We start from the raw sequence: 20,574 nt of genomic DNA, 5'->3' as shown, positions 1-20,574 counted from the left end.
GGGAAGTTTTTGCCAGTTGCCTGGTCATGTTTCCTCCTTTTTAATTATATTCCTAACAATTGCCTTGACCAATTTGGTGTGGAGTAAATTCTGCAACTCTAAAGTATCAAAGCCCTTTCAGCTATGCTCCTGTGTTGTGATAGAATAGCAACTTTTTAGTGAATTTGCTGTTTACCATTTCTTTCACAGATAAACAAGTACTCTAGACTTAGGAATTGTGTTTGTTTCTTGCTAATACTCTGAATAAGTCTTCTCCCATTCACTTTACCATGCTCGCTTCTTTCCAGTACACTGATTGCTCTCAAAATCCACATGTGCAGGGCACCTCAGAACTTTCATACATGCTGATCCTAATTTAGGGAGCTCTTCCCCAGGATATCTGTATGGTTCATTCACTCATCAGGTACCTGCTTCAGTGACACGTTTCAGAAAAGCTTTTCCTAAACATTCTATAAAAATATTTCTAACATATTTCTTACATGGATTCATTTCTCTGCATGTTACTTAATAAATTCTAACATACTACATATTTATTTGTTTATTTACTCCTGGAATTTAAGATCCATAAGAGCAGATACTTTTTATTTATTGTTATATCTCCAGAACTTCGACTCCTGGAGTGTAGTTGGCAAACAAATGAATAAGTGAATGAATTTAAGATCGATAAGAGCAGATATTTTTTATGTATTGTTATATCTCCAGAACTTAGATTCCTGAAGTGTAGTTGGCAAACAAATTACTAAATGAATGAAAAAGGGAATTTTCACATCCTTACAATGCTTACATATTTCTAGTGACTGGGCATGGTGAGATTTTATTGCTACATATTTTTAAGGTAGGAAAATTCAGAGTAAATGTTTGAAAACATCAGAGAATTAATGGCAAAGCAAAGGAGAAAACCCAAGTCTCAGAACCCAGAGCTCAATACATTATCCTTTATCCCCTTGAAACCTCTAATAATTCCCTAATTTTGCATGATAATCTATTTTTTTATTATTATCTGAAATTCTTGCATCTGTTAAACCCACTGGAAATTTCACAGGCAGAGTTATTTTTTAAACATAAAATTTATAGCAACATTTTTCTTCCTCAAATCTAGTCTAAATTACCCAAGAACAAGACTTCCTTGTCATATTTTGGCATTTCCCCTCCTGGCTAAAAGTGTTCCAAAAGCATAAAGGTGTTCCAAAATGAAAAGTAACAGGAAAGAAAAATTAACTCCTGAGGCTTCTAAAATGATTGGTTTCAAGTTGCATTTGTATTTTGGTATAGAAGTCATGAGAGGTGAAGGGGAAGGGTTATTATTTTACTGAATCTAAGGATTCATGTTTGAGATATTTCTCTTTGTTAAGGTTTTCTTGGAGTTTCTTTGTTTAAATCTCTCCTGTTTCTTGCTGACAATTCATTTTTAGCAAATTTCTCCTCCATGTATATGTAGAAAATTTTCTTAAAGGGAGCCAGAACACATGTAACATAATCAGGATGGACCTAATTAAATAGGGGACAGATGGTGATCTTTCTATAATACATAAAAATCTCGTAAGATTTCTTTTTAATTGAGCATAAAATACGCAACAGATTTGTTGTCACCTAGATAGAATTTCAGATTCAAGAATAAATATACATGATGGTGTATCTACACACATGATAGTTTTCAAACATTCAGGAAAATCAAAAATAAACACATGTAGAAAATATTTTATAAACCAAACCAAACTTTGTGGCTGAGTTTGAGCAAAAGGGCTTTCCTCCATTCCTTCCAGTAATATAAGAGTATAAACTACAATAATGAAAATCATTATTAGTTCTAACCTCTTTTAATTATTGCCCTCACCTCCAAGTTAAATAATATAATACATTTTTTCATAATTTATTTCAACAAACAATCTCACTGTGGTAGAGAGAATATAAACACTGGGATCAGACATACTTACATTCAAATCTTGGTTTGGTCATTTGTTAGTTGCACTGATGGTCAGTTTACTTATGATAAAATAGAGATTATAATTCATCCTTGAAGGTTTTTATAAAAATTTGAAATGATACATGTAAAGTTCCTATCACAATTTCTCACCTATGGAAAATGTTCAATAAGTGTGAAACCAATTGCACTTGAAGAAGAAAAATCTAGGTTTCCCACTGATATTTGTTTCAAATGAAAAATTGATTTGCCCTGCAAATTTTCCAGACACATTCACCTTATATAATGTTAGCATTGGAAGGGATTTTAGAGTTTAACTAGTTCAACTCACTCGTTTTAGAGACAATGAAACAGAGGTCCTGAGAAATTAAGTGACAGAAAGAACATGTCTTGGGCAGCCTGGCTTCAAATGTGTAACTCTTCCAAAAAGCCCCAGAAACTGCTTTCTCCTCCACTGGTGTGTTGCCTACACCTGCATGTGTATATTTACTCTTCTGCTTTAATATAAAATTTGATGAAATTGATTTTTATGGAAGTTTCTTACGAATTTTTCTGTTTCTTACAGGGATTTAAGCATAAACTCATGATTAATTTGAGACACTATGGTTTTCCTTTTTTTTAAAATTAACAGCAATAATCCAAAGTTCATAAAAATGAAATTCATAGTTCTATGATCTATAGCTTTTATTTTCCTGGTGTTTTCCCTCCCATCTCTTCTCATTTGATATTTTTTCCCATGTGTTGGGATTATAGCCTAAACATAATTTTATGACATTTCTTTTTTAACTCTCTGAATTAAGAAGTGGGGGAAGGAGAGATGGAGTTGAAAAAAACACATTTAAAAAATCCTATTTGGGGCACTACTGTTCTTTGATAGTCTTAAACTGGCCACTCATCTGTCTTCACATTTATGCTCATTCAGTTGGAATTTTCTTTTTCTTTATATTAGAGTAAAAGACCACTATAACTTAATACGATGGTCCTTAACCAGGGGTAGTGAAGAGGCAATAATCTGAATGTAACAATTTTGAAAAAATTTCTTGTTGATCATTCATCTCCCCATCCTCCATTGACAGTCATGAGATTAATTCATAGGTGCTTAAAAGTGGGGTGGGCAAAGCCACACAATTTGTGTGCCACAAGAAAAATTTTGTTACATATTTTAACGAAAACACAAGACAGACACTAAATTTTCCTGATATCTAACAAACACACAGACACCGTCGACCTTTTGTCTGATGGTCAAGAGAAATCATAGTAGATGAGGCACCATGACGGAAGAAGGGGGTGACTCTCTCCAGATTTCTTTGCTTTTAGCATATTAGCATGTGGTGGCGTTTACATATGGCCAATTAAGTAGATTTATAAGTTATATTATTTTTAATCAAACTAATCCTAACAAGATGGCTTTAAAAGATTTTTATAAATAGCCACACAAAAAAATAACATTAATAATAGAAGCAAAAGAAAACAACAAAAAAGCTGTAGAACTGGCGCTTTTACTCTTGGAACAAGTTCTTAGCTGTACTACAAGGTTAAAAACAACAAAAATAATTTTACAAAAGTGTTTGGAAAAAATAATGCTTTCTTTATAGTAAAGTTTTATCAATAAGCTTGAAAGCAAACCTTTAAAAATACATATACTAATTTTTTGGTGCGAATAATTTGAAAATAAAGTGTTTGGAAATGTTTCTATTGTTACATGATTATATGCTGAAACTGATGCACATTTATTACTTATGCACACGTATATCCACACAGTGAATCCTTTTTCCTAATTCCATTTTCACTATATTTACTTTCAGAGCTTTGTCTCTAAAACAATTTCTCACTTTACATTTTATTTAAACCTTAAAAACACCCAGCATTGTGTTCCTCCACCCTAAGACCTCATTATGAGGGTTGCTAAAGGTTTTTACAACAAATTGACTTTAAGTCGAAATACAATTCGAAGAAACGTGCATGTGTTTGTAGTATATGCTAGACACTTTGCTAAAGGCTCTAAGATTGTAAAAATAAAAACCTGTAATCTCTGTCTTTGAGGTGGCTGCAATATAAAATTAACCACAAACAAGTAGATAATCTTGTAAAGATATAATGTGATAAGTAATATGATAAATTTGCATTACAAAAGAAAATGAAGCACAGAGAAAAGACATTTAAATTTGGGTATTAAAAATGATAAGATTAGCCGGGCGTGGTGGCGGTGCCTGTAGTCCCAGCTACTCAGGAGGCTGAGGCAGGATAATTGCTTAAATCCGGGAGGTGGAGGCTGCAGGGAGCCAATATTGTGCCACTGCACTCCAGCCTGGCAACAGAGCGAGACTCCGTCTGAAAAGGTAAATAAAAATAAAAGAATGATAAGATTGAAACAGGTGAATATTAAATGAAGTAGAGGACAGGAGAAGCAAAAAGCAGAATAAATACGGCTATCAAAGGAAGATAGGACAGGATAATAACAAAAAGGAATGTTGTGATTATCAACAACTTATTTTTCATAATAGTTATACGCATGCATCACTAGACAACTTTTAGTTTCAGAAGGAAAGGAATCAGACTACATGTATTTTCTATGACTTTTTCCCCCAAGATTGGATTTGAGGCTCATCCATATTGGTAAGTTTGACTGTCATTAGTTCATTTCCATTGTTGCATGCTTTTATAAAAATACTATGTATTCATTCTACAATTAAGGGACCTAAATTTTGTTTGCTTGCTTATTATTTTTTTTGGCTATTGTGAAAACATGTAGTATCCACGCATTTAGGAGGAGATGATATAAAATGAGTTTTCTTAGTGGTAATAGTTATACTCCCATGGTGTTCCTATTACAACACATCTTCACCAACAATGTATTTTCAGAACTTAAAAAAATATATTTTTAGTAACATAATGATGTGAAAAGATAACTCATTTATACATTAACTATTTTGCTTTACAATTGATAGCATTTTTCCCAGGTTTTTTAAATTGACACATGATGTATATATTATTTTGGGGTACATGTGATAATTTGATTAATATAATGCATAAAGATCAAATCAGGGTAACTGGGATATTTACTACCTTAAATATTTACTTTTTCTTTATGCTAAGAACATTTGAATTACTCTCTTTTAGCTTTCTTTTAAATTTACAATAGATTATTGTTAACTATAGTCACCCTACTGATCTATGAAACACTAGGTCTTATTTTTTCTTTATATTAGCTGTATATTTGTACCTATTCATCAACCTGTCTTCATGTTTTAACTTTTTTTCCATGTGTATTAATAAAGATGAGCATTTCATATACTTACGGGTCATTTGTGGCACAAGGTGTGTTTTCATAACTATTTCCTGAATTAATAAATGAATTATCAAACAGTATTATACGAATTCTGTTGAATCATGAATAGTGTTATAACAAGATCCTACTAATCTTAGAGTGTAAAGAATTTTGAGAACCATGCTTATTTAGAAAATGTTGGTGTATAATAGCTTTTAGGGCTGTAATTGATTCCATAAAAATAAAGTAGATTTGTATGTTTCTTATTAAACTGCTATCTTTCTTATCATTTGCTCTGGATATATAACAATGTTTGCTTCCAATTACAGTAATGCTAAGATAGAATTAGCTTGCCCTTAAATTTTGTAAATTGTTCAACAGGCAATTTAAGATTTGACTTACTAGTCATTATTTAGCATATATGTAGTTAAAGATCACATGAATATTCACAAGTCATGACTACAGATTCATTGTGATCACCTCCTCTATACCTACTGTAGAAATGCCCCTAGTGTCTTATTGAATCAAACATAAGTCCAGTTATACTGAATTTATTTCAAGTTTCCAAATGTACCATGACCTTTGTTGCCTCTAGGTCTTTAAATGTGCAACTCTTTCTCTTATTAATTCCTCTACCCCAATATATCTTCCAGAGTTTGAGCCTATGATCCCTTAGATTCTACATAACAAAAAAATTGTTTCTTCAATATTGACATTAAACCGCTGTAGTAGATCGTTGCAATTACTTTTTCCTTCACTTTTTCACACAATCATATTTTGTCATTTTTTCCTCATTATTCTTTGAACAGATAAAAATCACGTAGAAACTATTATTTTGCACTTATATTTATCAAATAATCTTCATATGTTTTACTATTATCCGCAGAGTCCAAAAGGCCAATGGATATTTTTCTTACTAAAAACCTATTTTAAAACCAAATTACCATGTAGTTCTCAGAATCTTTTGTTTATTCTTTATGTCATTAATATTTGGGAACAGCTATATACTTGCTGCTACAAATTCTATATTTTTAGGATGCCTGTTTTTGTGGATATATAATCACTGTTAAAATTAGTCTTACTTGGGTTTTCCTACCATACTACATACACTTAATTTAAATTAAAAAAAAAAAGAAATATGTCTACTTTCATTATTCCAATGAGGATAGTAAATGTTAATTTACAGAAAATAAATAAAATAGGAAATAATTACAAAGTAACTAAATTACTCCAAAAAGAAAGAACTGTAATATTCTATAACAGGCAGAGATTAGGTTTTGCTCAAGCAATAGTATTTATGAGCAGTAATTTTCACGCACACTAAAGATGAACTAACACACTTTTTTCTAACAACATGCATTGACATGTCAGATGAAAAATTATAAAACAGATTGGTTTTTCCTCAGTACCTATCTCTATATTTCTAAATACGAAATGAAATCAATAAATAATTCAAACATCTAGCTTTAATAGTAATATTCAATAATTTAGGGTAAAACACAAAACATTAAAAATTTTGAAAAACAGCTTCTATTAAGGGATCAATAGAATTATGCTGGCACCAAATTAAATATTTTTACTAATCAAAGTGTGATCGTGTCATTCTTTACAAGCAAATGAAACTTCTCTTCTAAGATCAAAGAGGTTTTCTTGGGAAATGAGCCCTTCCCCTTCATAAAACTCAAGAATGTGAGAATGTTTCTTAGAACCTCTCTATTTGTTTGGGTTTGCCTTAACTTATCCTTTGAAATCGTGCTGTTTCCATGTTTTAGAAATGTTTATGCATAGTATCTATAAATTTTAATGTTCGACATAATGATGTTTTGAAGTTGCTCATGTTTATACATTATTTTCAACTTTACTCTCTGAGCACATTTCTAGGCATAACGGAAAGATCAGTTCTTCACAATGGCGACAGAAATATGTCTCACTTTCATCATTTTGCTCTCAGTCTTCAAATTATCATTTAGCAATTTTATATATGCGATTTGGAAAACATCTTGGTGTGTTCATCATCTGTCTAATTTAGGACAGAATGTTTACCATCACTTCTTAATAATGATCGTTTCTTAAGATAATTTTACTTATTCTATGTGGGTGAAGTTGTAAATCTAGGGTTTCTAAATTTGTTTCTACAAATACTTGTCTATCCTACTCCTGCATTTCTTCCATAATGGGTAACTCAGGTATTTTCAAAACACATTGTATTAGTCTGTGCATAAAGCAGTCAGTTAAAAGGGAAAACAGAGGTGTGAGGAAATATAACTTTGACTCTGCCAGTGCCCTAATATGAGGGTGCTGCTTTATTGCATTGATGATTTATTTGTTCTTACTATCCCTTTAAGTATTCTTCTTTTCAAAATTTATTTATTTATTTATTTATTTATTTTTTATTATTATTATACTTTAAGTTCTAGGGTACATGAGCATGATTGCAGGTTTGTCAAGCACATGCATACCTGCCAATGTTGCTGTGCTGCACCATCAACCTCACAGCACCCAACTACTCGCCATTTTACATCAGGTATAACTCCCAAATGCAATCCCCTCCCTCCCCCTCCCCACATTAGGCCCCGTGCATGCCTCCCTCCTGAGTCCAAGTGATCTCTCATTGGTTCAGTTCCCACTCTGCGAGTGAGAACATGCGGTGTTTGGCCTCACCTGCGATAGCTCTGCTAAGAATGACATCCAGCCGCATCCATGTCCGCATAAAGGACAAATTCATCCTTTTTATGGCTGCTGGCATTCCAAGGGTGTATATGACACCACGTGCTCTCTTAACCCAGTCTGTCACTGATGGACATTTGGGTTGATTCCAGGTCTCTTGCCATTGTGAATAGTGCTGTAATGAATATACGGGTTCAGTATGATGAGCATTTTTCTATGTCTGTTATTGTATGGAATGTCTCTCTTTGAGAAATGTTCGTCCGCTGCATCCCTGGCCCAATTTCCTTTTGATGGGGGCTTGCCGGTTTTTTTCTCTTTGGAAAACCTTGCCTTGAGTCTCCTTTGTAGGTCTCCGGGCATAATAGCCTTGTCAGATGAGAGATCAAAAAAATTTTCTCTCCCATCTCCGTAGGCTGCCCGTTCACCTGATGGCAGGCTCTTTACGCAGCTTTAGGTTTAATTAGATCCTACTTTGTCAATTTTGGCTTTGTTGCTTGTTTTGGTGTTTTAGACATGAAGTCGCCAGCCCATGCTCTATGTCCTGAATGGTACTAATTTAGGTTTTCTAGGATTTTATATGGTATTAGTCTAACATTTAAGTCTCTAATCCATCTTGAATTCAATTTTCAGATAAGGAGTAAGGAAAGATCCAGTTTCAGTAGCTTTTACTTTATGGTTAGCCAATTATCCTAGCACCATTTATTAAATAGGGAATCAAGCTTCCCACTTCCCTTGCTCTCCCTTGTACCTGTCAAAGATGATCAGATGGCTGTAGATGTGTGGTACCATTCTGAGGACTCTGGTTCTGTCCTACTGGTCTACATCTCCTTGCTTTGGTACCACTCACCATGCTGTCTTGGTTACTGTAGCCTTACAGCATAGCCTCCAAAGTCAGGCAGTGACATCTCCCACTTCTGTCTCCCTGACCTAGGATTGTCTTGATGTGGGCTCTTTTGTTTCCATATGAATCCCTAAAGCAGTTCTTCCCAACTCTAGAAGAAATCTCTATTAGCTTGATAGATGGTATTGAATCTATAAATAACGAATTCCTATTGTCTCAGCTCTTAAAATTTCCTTTGTTGATAAGCAATCTCAGCAAAGTCTCTAGGATATAAAATTAATGTAAAATTACAAGCATTCCCTATACACTCCAGTAATAGATAAATAGAGAGCTAAATCATGAATGAACTTCCATTCACAATTGCTTCAAAGAGAATAAATAATGTAGGGAATCCAACTTATAAGGGATGCAAAGGACCTCTTCAAGGAGAACTACAAACCACTGCACAGGAAATAAAAAGAGGACACAAACAAATGGAAGAGCTACTCATGCTCATGATAGGAAGAATCAATATCGTGAAAATGGCCATACTGCCCAAGGTTATCTCTTTCAAAATTTTAACCCATTTGACATTTGATAGCTTCCTTGGATTTAATCTAGTGAAGCAAAACTTTTAGTCTATTTTAGCATTCTTTAATAGATTGCATTTAAAAGACTGTTTTAAGGTTTTGTGTTTTACCTTAAATTATTAGGCACTACCAATTAAACTTAGATGTGGAATTATTCATTGATTTTATGTTTGGAAATACAGAGATAGATATTGAGGGAGGAACAATCTTTTGTATAATTTTTCATCTTAATTACGTCAACACATTTTGTTAGAAAAAGTGTTCTGTTATTTCATTTAGCCTTTTGTGTGTGTGTAAATTACTGCTTATATATACTATTGCTGGAGTAAAACCTAATCTCTGCATGTTAAATTATAATATAATTATTTTTTCAGTAATTTAATTACTTTGTAATTATTTCTTGGAGTTTTAAGATTTTATTTTGCTATCATTTTTCTATTTCATTAACCTCCCTCCTGTTTGTCCCAAGAATACTCCCCGGCAGCGCTTGCGGATACAGCTTCTACCCCAAGTTCAATTCGCCATGAAATATCTCACTTTTATTATGATTTTCCCATTGCTCTAGTATGCCAACTTTGGAAACAAAAGACATTATTCTATTTATAACATTCGATTTTTAATAGTGGTATTTCCATTTACAAAATACAGGAATTCTCAATTGCTGAAAATGTCAAATCCTAAAAAACGGAGCATTCTTACGCATATTCAACCTCATCACTCTTGAACAGGTGTTGACTGAAGATTCATTGGAGGAATTTGATTTTTCCAAAATAGACAATTCTGATGTTAGTTCTATTTAGAAATAACTCCAAGAACAGTTTTCATATTGTATTTTCACATTGAATATCAGTCATACTTTCTTTTTTTTCTTTATTTTTTTTATTATACTTTAAGTTCTAGGGTACATGTGCATAACGTGCAGGTTTGTTACATATGTATACTTGTGCTATGTTGGTGTGTTGCACCCATCAACTCGCCAGCACCCATCAACTCGCCATTTACCTCAGGTATAACTCCCAATGCAATCCCTCCCTCCTCCTCCCCATGATAGGCCCTGTGTGTGATGTCCCCCTCTAGAGTCCAAGTTATTCATTGTACAGTTCCCACCCCATGAGTGAGAGAACATGCTGTGTTTGGTTTCTGTTCTTGTGATAGTTTGCTAAGAATGATGGTTTCAGCTGCATCCATGTCCTACAAAGGACACACAAACTCATCCTTTTATGGCTGCATAGTATTCATGGTGTATATGTGCCACATTTTCTTAATCCAGTCTGTCACTGGATGACATTTGGGTTAGATTCCAAGTCTTTGCTATTGTGAATAGTGTCGAATAAACATAATGATGTATGTGTCTTTATAGCAGCATGATTTATAATCCTTGCATATACCCAGTAATGGATGGTTGGGTCATATGGTACTTCTAGTTGTAGATCCTGAGGAATCGCCATACTGTTTCTCCATAATGGTTGAACTAGTTTACAATCCCACCAACAGTAAAAGTGTTCCTATTTCTCCACATCCTCTCTCCAGAACCTGTTGTTTCCTTGACTTTTGCTGAAGCGTTTATCAGCTTAAGGAGATTTGGGCTGAGACAATGGGGTTTTCTAAATATACAATCATGTCATCTGCAAAGAGGGACAATTTGACTTCTTCTTCCCTAACTGAATACCCTTTGATTTCTCTGCCTGATTGCCCTAGCCAGAACTTCCAACACTATGTTGAATAGAGTGGTGAGAGAGGGCATCCCTGTTCTGTGCCAGTTTTCAAAGGGAATTTTCCAGTTTTGCCCATTCAGTATGATATTGGCTGTGGGTTTGTCATATAAATAGCTCTTTATTATTTTGAGGTAATGCCCATCAATACCTAATATATTGGAGCATTTTAGCATGAAGGGATGTTGAATTTTTGTCAAGAGCCTTTTCTGCATCTACGAGATAATCATGTGGTTCTTGTCTTTGGTTCTGTTTATATGCTGATTATGTTTATTGATTTGCGACTGTTGAACCAGCCTTGCATCCCAGGGATGAAGCCCACTTGATCATGGTGGATAAGCTGTGATGTGCTGAATCCAGTTTGCCAGTATTCTTATTGAAGATTTTTGCACCGATGTTCATCAGGATATTGGTCTAAAATTCTATTTTTGTTGTGTCTCTGCCAGGTTTTAATAGGATGATGTTACCCCATAAAATGAGTTAGGGAGGATTCCCTTTTTCATTGATTGAATAGTTTCAGAAGGAATGGTACCAGCTCCTCCTTGTACCTCTGGTAGAATTCAGCTGTGAATCCATCTGGTCCTGGACTTTTTGCTGGTAGGCTATTAATTATTGCCTACAATTTCAGAGCCTGCTATTGGTCTATTCAGGGATTCCACTTCTTCCTGGTTTAGTCTTGGAAGAGTGTAAGTGTCCAGGAAATTATCCATTCTTCTAGATTTTCTAGTTTATTTGCATAGAATTGTTTATAGTATTCTGATGGTAGTTTGTATTTCTGTGGGTCGGGTGGTGATATCCCTTTATCATTTTAATTGTGTCATTTGATTCTTCTCTTTTCTCTTATTAGTCTTAAGTAGCTGGGTTCGTCAATTTTGTTGATCTTTTCAAAAAACCAACCTCTGGATTCATTGATTTTTGAGGGTTTTGTGTCCCTATCTCCTTCAGTTCTGCTCTGATCTTTAGTTATTTTGCCTTCTGCTAGCTTTAAATGCTTTGCTCTTGCTTCTCTAGTTCTTTAATTGTGATGTTAGAGTGTCAATTTTAGATCTTTCCTGCTTTCTCTTGTGGGCATTTAGTGCTATAAATTTCCCTCACACATTGTTTTAAATGTGTCCCAGAGATTCTGTATGTTGTATCTTTGTTCTCGTTGCTCTGGAAGAACATCTTTATTTCTGCCTTCATTTCGTGATGTACCCAGTCATTCAGAGCAGGTTGTTCAGTTTCCATGTAGTTGAGCAGATTTTGATTGAGTTTCTAGTCCTGAGTTCTACTCTCTTTGATTGCACTGTGGTCTGAGAGACAGTTTGTTATAATTTCTGTTCTTGTACATTTGTTGAGGAGTGCTTTTACTTCCAACTATGTGGTCAATTTGGAATAAGTGTGATGTGTTGAGAAGAATGTATATTCTGTTGATTTAGGATGGAGAGTTCCTATAGATGCCTATTAGGTCTGTTTGCTGCAGAGATGAGTTCAATTCCTGCATATCCTTGTTAACTTTCTGTCTCGCTGGTCTTCTGTCTAATGTTGACAGTGGAGGTTGAAGTCTCCCATTATTATTGTATGGGAGTCTAAGTCTCTTTGTAAGTCTCTAAGGACTTTCTTTTATGAATCTTGGGTGTTCTGTATTGGGTGCATATATATTTAGGATAGTTAGCTCTTCCTGTTGAATTGATCCCTTTAACATTATGTAATGGCCTTCGTCTCTTTTGATCTTTGATGGTTTAAAATCTGTTTTATCAGAGACTAGTAATGTAACCTTGCTTTTTTTTTTTTTTTTTGTTCTCCATTTGCTTGGTAAATCTTCCTCCATCCCTTTATTTTGAGCTTCCATGTATGTTCTCTGCAGGAGATGGGTCTCCTGAATACAGCAGACTGATGGGCCTCACTCTTATCCAGTTTGCCAGTCTGTGTCTTTTCATTGGAGATGAATCCATTTACATTTAAGGTTAAGATTACATGTGAATCCATTATGATATTAACTGCTATTTTGCTTGTTGGTTGATGCAGTTTCTTCCTACTTCCAATGGTCTTTGTCATTCTGGCATGGTTTGCAATGGCTGGTACTGGTTGTTTCTTCCATGTTTAGTGCTTCCTTTCCAGGGTCTCTTGTGGCAGGCCTTAGTGGTGACAAAATCTCTAAGCATTTGCTTATCTGTAAAGGATTTTATTTCTCCTTCACTTATGAAACTTAGTTTGCTGGATATGAAATTCTGGATTGAAAATTCTTTTAAGAATGTTGAATATTAGCCACCACTCTCTTCTGGTTTGCAGAGTTTCTGCTGAGATGTTGTTGTTCATGGCTTCCCTTGTGGGTAACCCTCGACCTTCTCTGGCTGCCCTTAGATTTTTCCTTCATTTCAACTTTGCGGAATCTGGCAATTATGTGTCTTGAGTTGCTCTTCTCGAGGAGTATCTTTGTGGCGCTCTCTGTATTTCCTGGATTTGAATGTTGGCCTGCCCTACTAGGTTGGGAAGTTCTCCGGATATCCTGAAGAGTGCTTTCCAACTGGTTCCATTTTCCCCTCACTTTCAGGCACCCCAATCATGTAGATTTGGTCTTTTACATAATCCCATACTTGCAGGTTTGTCTATATTTCTTTTGTCTTTCTTTTTTCTTTTGGTTTCTCTCGCTCATTTCGCTCATTTGATCCCCTCAATTCGATACTCTTTCTTCCAGTTGATCCAGTGTGGCTTTACTGAAGTTTGCGTTTGTCACGTGATTTCTCGGTGTCATGGTTTTCATCTCTTCATTTCGCTTTATGACCTTCTCTCATTAATTACCTAGCCAGCCAATTCTTCCACTTTTTTTCAAGATTTTTAGTTTCTTTGCTTGGCACGTAATTCCTCCTTAGCTCTGAGAGGTTTGATGGACTGAAGCCTTTCTCTCATCTCACAAAGTCATTCTCCATCCAGCTTTGATCCATTGCTGGTGATGAGCCGTTCCTTTGCTGGGGAGATGCACTCTATTTTTTGAATTTCCAGCTTTTCTGCCCTGCTTTTTCCCATCTTTGTGGTTTTATCTGCTCTGTCTTGATGATGATGGTGACGCACTGGATGGGGTTTTGCTGTGGTGTCCTTCCTGCCTACAGTTTTCCTTGTAACAGTTAGGGACCCTCAGCCGCAGGTCTGTTGGAGATTGCTTGAGGTCCACTCCAGACCCTGTTTGCCTGGGTGTCAGCAGCAGAGCTGCGAAGCGAATATTGCTGAACAGTGTGTACCTCTCTCATTCTTGCTTTGAGGCTTCCTCTCAGGGTGTACTCTGGCCCTGTGAGGTGGGGTGTCAGACTGTCCCTAGTGGGGATATCTCCCAGTTAGGCTACCCAGGGTCAGGGACCACTTGACAGGCAGTTCCCGTCCCTTCTCAGATCTCAACCTCCGTGTTGGGAGATCCACTGCTCTCTTCAAAGCTGTCAGACAGAGTCGCTATGCCTGCAGAGGTTTCTGCTGCTTTGTTGTTGTTTACTGTGCCCTGTCCCCAGAGGTGGAGTCTGCGTGAGACAGGCAGGTTTCTTTGAGCTGTTGTGAGCTCCACCCAGTCTGAGCTTCCCAGCCGCTTTGTTTACCTACTTAAGCCTCAGCAATGGCGGGCGCCCTCCCCAGCCTCGCTGCCTTGCCGGGATTGCAGACTGCTGTGCTAGCAATGAGGGAGGCTCCAGGCTGGGACCGGCCAGGTGTGGGATATGATCTCCCAGCCCTGTTTGCCAAAGCGCAGCATTGGGGTGGGAGTTACCTGATTTTCCAGGTGTTGTGTGTGTCTCAGTTCCCCTGGCTAGAAAAAGGGATTCCTTCCCCTTGCACCTCCCAGGTGAGTGACACGCCTGCTTTCAGCCTCGCTGGCTGCCTGGGCAGCAGCTGACCAGCACAGATTGTCTGGCACTCCTAGTGAGATGAACCCAGTACCTCAGTTGAAAATGCAGAAATCACCGGGTCTCTGTTGCTCAAGGCTAGGGAGTTGGAGACTGAGCTGTTCCTATTCGTAGCCATCTTGTTCCCCCATTCATGGAATTTCTATGAATTTTTTTGTTACAAGTTGTTGAATAGCTTTTATAGTCAAATAATTTTGTGTTTTTGTTTTTGTACTGGATAATACTCATACCACAGATGAGTACCCTGTAAAATGAATTTGAAAATCTCTCAACTATGTCACATCATAACTATGCCCAGTGGATCCGAGGGGATAAAAAGAATTCAGCTACATCTCAATAGCTTGTAGAATAATTAGAAACATGTAGGTTTTGCAATTTCACTGGATCAATTTAATTGACAAGTCAGAATTTAATTTTTTTTGTTGTTGTAACTTCTCTCACATTGTGATACGTGGTAAAGAGTATGACCAATAATTAAGACAACACACTATTTTGGAAAATATGTCAATTGAGTACCCACTGTGGACTTGATAGGCAAAATATTTTCTTTTGAGTATTAACCACTTCTCTCTTCAAAGTTTCTTCAACCATTCCTATTTAGAAATATACCTGAGTAACCCATCTCTATCTCCTAACGTCAAACTATCCAATTGACACCAAGGTAGAATGGTGGGACTGATAGCAACAAATTGAGAACTTACTGTCTCTCTCCAGCTGCTCAGTTTTTTGTTTATTTTGCTTGTTTTTTAGACATTTATTCCTAAAAAGCGTTCATGCTATGGAAGAAGGATATAACAATTTTCTGTTTTCATGGAGCTATTTGTTTTGTTGGGAATTCAAAAAATGGAGACAAGATTTACACAGTTGAAATAAGGAACTAAGTGTGAATCGGGTTTCAGTCTAATGTTAGTACCCCAGCAAGGATGTAAGCTCCATAGCAGCAGGATCCTTGACTGACTGTCTATTCAGGTCCATCTTCAGGGCTTAGGACAGTGCCTGTAACACAGTAGCAACAATAGCAACAAACTCTGTTGCTACTGAACAGTCGCTGACCATATCCTTGACTGTGAATGCGGCAGCAAGCCAAAGGGAGAGAGTTAATTCCATCCAGAGAGCTTGGAAAGACTTCTTGGAGCAATTGGGATTCGAATAGTCAAGTACATTATTGATACTTACAGAGTTGCTGAGAACCACTGAACATTTTTGGTGATTGATAAACAACTCTCCTGAACCATACTTCATTGGCTTTCAAATCCTTCCACACATTTTAAAACAATTTCTGACTCTTTCTCTGCCAACATTACTACCATTGTAATGCTACCAATAATGCTTAGACAACTTTTAACATTTTATTTTTGACATATTTCCCTTTATGGTCTTTCTATACAACAACAATTCTGCTACTTCCATTTGATATTTTTAAGCTCTATAATCACCAGATGTGTGACATTGAAGTTATAAATACAAATGAGAAATGATTCATTCCTCAATGATCTCATAGTGTAGCATGCTTAAAATATAATTGCCATACTGAACAATAAATATTTTATGTAGTAGGAAGGAGAAGCCAAATATTATTAGACATCTACTGTGTTTCAAGCTTAGAAGCAAGCAATATGCTACTGCTTTTCATAATCTTGCAAGCTACATAATCGCCAATTTTACATCTGAGAATTCTGTATTCACAAAGGCAGAACTGCTTCCCAAAGCAAGAACTTGTATTTCCGGAATCCACACTTCATTGTGCTGACTATATATTACCACAAATTGTACTTCTCACCCAAATTCTATTATATGATTACATCATATTGCGATGCCTCTTCTTCAGTCTCTGCTATTTCTCCTCTCCTTATATTCTGGCTTACCTCCTGAAATGAAGTAAAAAGAAATGCATAATTACCTGAACTTAGATACTCTTTGGTAAGATGTTTTTGATGTCCTAAAATTTCTTCTCATGGTCGATGAAACCTTACAATTTGATATGTGACCTCATATTCTGTACTTAACGAATGCAGAATGTGTATTGTGTTCTTAGAGATCTAGGGCACAACTCAAGCTGATTCAAACAGTCTTTTACTGGAGGCACTATTACCTCAACAGAAATATGTTCCCACAGATATTACAATACTTCTTGGAGTTTCCTGTCTGGCCACACAGGAGCCTTTGGTTTGAAGAACTATTACCAAAGTGATGTTTTTCCTTCATTTCTACTAGGATGGTGCAAATACTTAAATTCATCTAAAAAATCCTATTAAGAACTTTCATATATTCTTCTTGGCTTTATCTAAATTGAGATCACCAGATTGCAGACTTTTAATAATGCACTCTGCTCACTAGAACGTCAGACTTAAATTGTGAGTTCAAAACAACCTTGTAAATACTAATAGATGCCATTTATGTGTACTAAGTCTTACCTCTAATTTTAATAAAATTCTTTTTCCGATGGCATCGTTCATACAAAAGAAATATATTTGTTTTAAGTTTTATTTCTTCTCCGCATTTGTGGCAACTATTCACTCCTGGTTATTAATACATTACAGAGAGAATACTCCTCTGAAGAATGATGTGGCTACTCTGTCTGGAAAAACTAAGATTTTTGCTTAAAAAGAGTTAGCCACCAAAGCAAATAAGCTGGTTTTGAACTACAAAAACTGCCTCCAAAAATTTTCCGTGCTTTTTTACCTTGTTTTCCTTTGGGTATACAGAATTCAAGGACACAAATACCAACCATTTCTGACATAAGCTTCTTAGATTTCACTTGCTGAATCCTTTCTTTTTCCATCTCTGAACTGATGCTACCCATCCAAAGGATAAAGCAACAATCCAATACAAACCTTCAGGGGCAACCTCTTTTTCTTCCAACTCAAGTATATTTTTGAGTTATTTTGACAGAGCAACTAGAGTCTAGATAGATAGATCTCTACCTTTCTGGCAACATATTTTTAATGTGTAATATATTTACTCTGGCATTCTTCTCTGAAACAAAGAAGTAATAAATAAAATTGTCCATGATATTCAAGCCATAAAATAGTGATAGTCTTAGGCCCCATGACAACTCTTTTCTATCATTTCTGTTCTAGAGAGCAGAATGGAAAAGTGACGTTGCTGTAGTTATACAGAACTAATTTGAGTATTGTACTACCTACGGATTTTTTTTTTTTTTTTTTTTTTTGAGACACAGCCCCCTCTGTCACCCAGGCTGGAGTGCAGTGGCTGGATCTCAGCTCACTACAAGCTCTGCCTCTCCGGTTTAGGCCATTCTCCTGCCTCAGCCTCCTGAGTAGCTGGGACTACAGGCATGTGCCACCTCGCCCGGCTAGTTTTTTTGTAATTTTTAGTAGAGACGGGGTTTCACTGTGTTAGCCAGGATGGTCTCAATCTCCTGACCTCGTGATCTGCCCGTCTCGGCCTCCCAAAGTGCTGGGATTACAGGCTTGAGCCACTGTGCCCGGCCTACCTACGGATTTAAAGATCTTGCTGCTTCTGGATTGATTAGTTCTTAGGGAGTAATTCCATATAATCTTTTTCACTTTGTATCCTACACAATTACTCAGGTAACTTGGTTCACTGCTTGACACATACTAAGTTCTCAAATATTTGAGGAATGAATGAACAAATAAACAAAATAATGTATATAGAAAAATCCATGAAGGAAAAAAACCAAAATTATGTCATTACAGAATATATAACGGTCTCTAAGTAACTATGTACCCGGAAATTGGGGAGCTTCTAGTGTGGCTTCCTTTTTATTATAATAGTGAGTGCCGAAATACCAGATGTTTTTACTTAGGTCATCGTGGTTTGAAAATAATTACTTCCTCTTTTGAAGGTCTTGAGAAAAGATGTCAATGCTTTACAGCTTTAGTGAAGACACATATAAGGTACATCTATCATCAAGGCAACTTGGGAGAAGCACCTTAGTAGGCTATGAATGTGGAAATGCCATAGTGTAAAATGTAACTTGTAAAATATAGACTGAAAAAATATATATTAAAGAAATAAATCCACCCTGTTTCAAGTCAGTGATTTGAAGAAAAAACAATAGATGAACCACAGCCAGACCATATCTGTGCTTCACTTTCAAGTTATTATTTAATAATTTGTTTACCCTGTAAGCAATTCAGAAAGATGATTATTGTTTTATGAAATCTATAGTGTTATGTTGGATTCCAAAGAGATCTGGAGGTCTTTTTAACTGTCATCTTTGACTACCCTATTCAGGACATCTTTCTTTTTCTCTCTTCTTTTTGTAACTTATTAAGCATATGCTCTTGAGTGATGAGATGCCATGACGCAGATCAGATGCATTTTCTGTCCACAAATTATTTTAACTTGACCAAAGTTATTTCTGACCAATTTTTGGAAATAAAGGCTCTTATCAATCCGTGTTGCATATAACAACTGCTGAGTTGTTATTGCACCATCAAATACTAAAAATGAGATTAACAGAACGCTGACCCATGAGAAGTCTAACCCAATAAACAAATTATTTTCTTTGAAGAGATCTGAAAATCCAAGTCAAGCCCTGACCAAGCGTTTTAATCACATACTGTACAGGAAAAATATGTGAATTGAATTAATGAGTAGCTAACCATTAGTTATACTCCTTTTCAGGTTTTCAGTTCAATTTTAAATTACTCATGAATAGTATATACTAATATGATTAATTTTTATATTTTGACCTTGTATTCTGTGATCTTGCTAAACTCACTTTTTAATTCTCATCTTTTTTGTAGATACCTCAGAGACAATGAGAAATATCATCATTGAACAGTTTTATTCCTTTCTCTCCAATATTTATAGTATTTATTTATATAACTATCAATTTACTTGACTTATTGCATTGGTTAGGATCCCCAATATGATGTTAAATAGGAGTGGTGGTAAGAATGAGTGCATTTTTCTCTTTCCAAATCTTAGACGGAAAGAATTGAATCTTTCACATAACTTAAGTATTATGTTGATGTCTTTTTTTGCAGATCCTTTTATTGGGTTGAGAAAATTTTCTTTTATTGCTAGTTTGTAAGGTGTTTTAATCATGAGTAGTTTTTGAATTTTGTCAAATGCTTCTGTATAAATAAAATCATTTGGCTTTTCTTGTTTATTGACTTTCTGAATTACTGAATTGATTTTGAATGTGGAACCAGCCTTTCCTTCTTGTAGTAAATCCACTCAATTTTGGCATCATAATATATTTAAATATTGCTTAATTTAATTTTATGACATTTTGTTGAGGACTTTCACACTTGTGTTCATGACAAATATCAGCCTATGGTTTTCCTTTCTTGTAATATCTTTGGTTTCATTAAAAGAATAATTCTGACTTCATAAAATGAATCAATCAGTGTTTTCCTCTGTTCTACATTCTGAAGAGTTTTCCAACTACTTTGGCAAAAATTAAGAAGTGTGATAGTGCTAATATTAGAGGGTAATGTTGATCAACAGGAACCCATATACCTTATTTTTGGGAAAATGAATTTTTGTAGCCATTTAAAAAACAAGTAGGCACTATCTTATAAAGTTAAACATTTTTATGCCTTAAAACACAGCAATTCAACTCCCAGAGAAATTTTAACATATGTGCACCAGAAGAAATGTACAACAGACAACATGTATAAAAGGATTCAGAGCAGCAACATTATTTATAACTGCAAAACAATGGAAACTGAAGCGTTCTTCAGCATCAACAGGAAATGCAAAAACATGGATAAGTTACAGATACATAACACA

Source organism: Papio anubis, chromosome 5 (genome assembly GCF_008728515.1).
Source record: "Papio anubis isolate 15944 chromosome 5, Panubis1.0, whole genome shotgun sequence".
In the NCBI taxonomy this organism is placed as follows: Eukaryota; Metazoa; Chordata; class Mammalia; order Primates; family Cercopithecidae; genus Papio; species Papio anubis.
The sequence above is the reverse complement of the archived record's forward strand: the minus strand, read 5'-3'. Positions refer to the sequence as shown.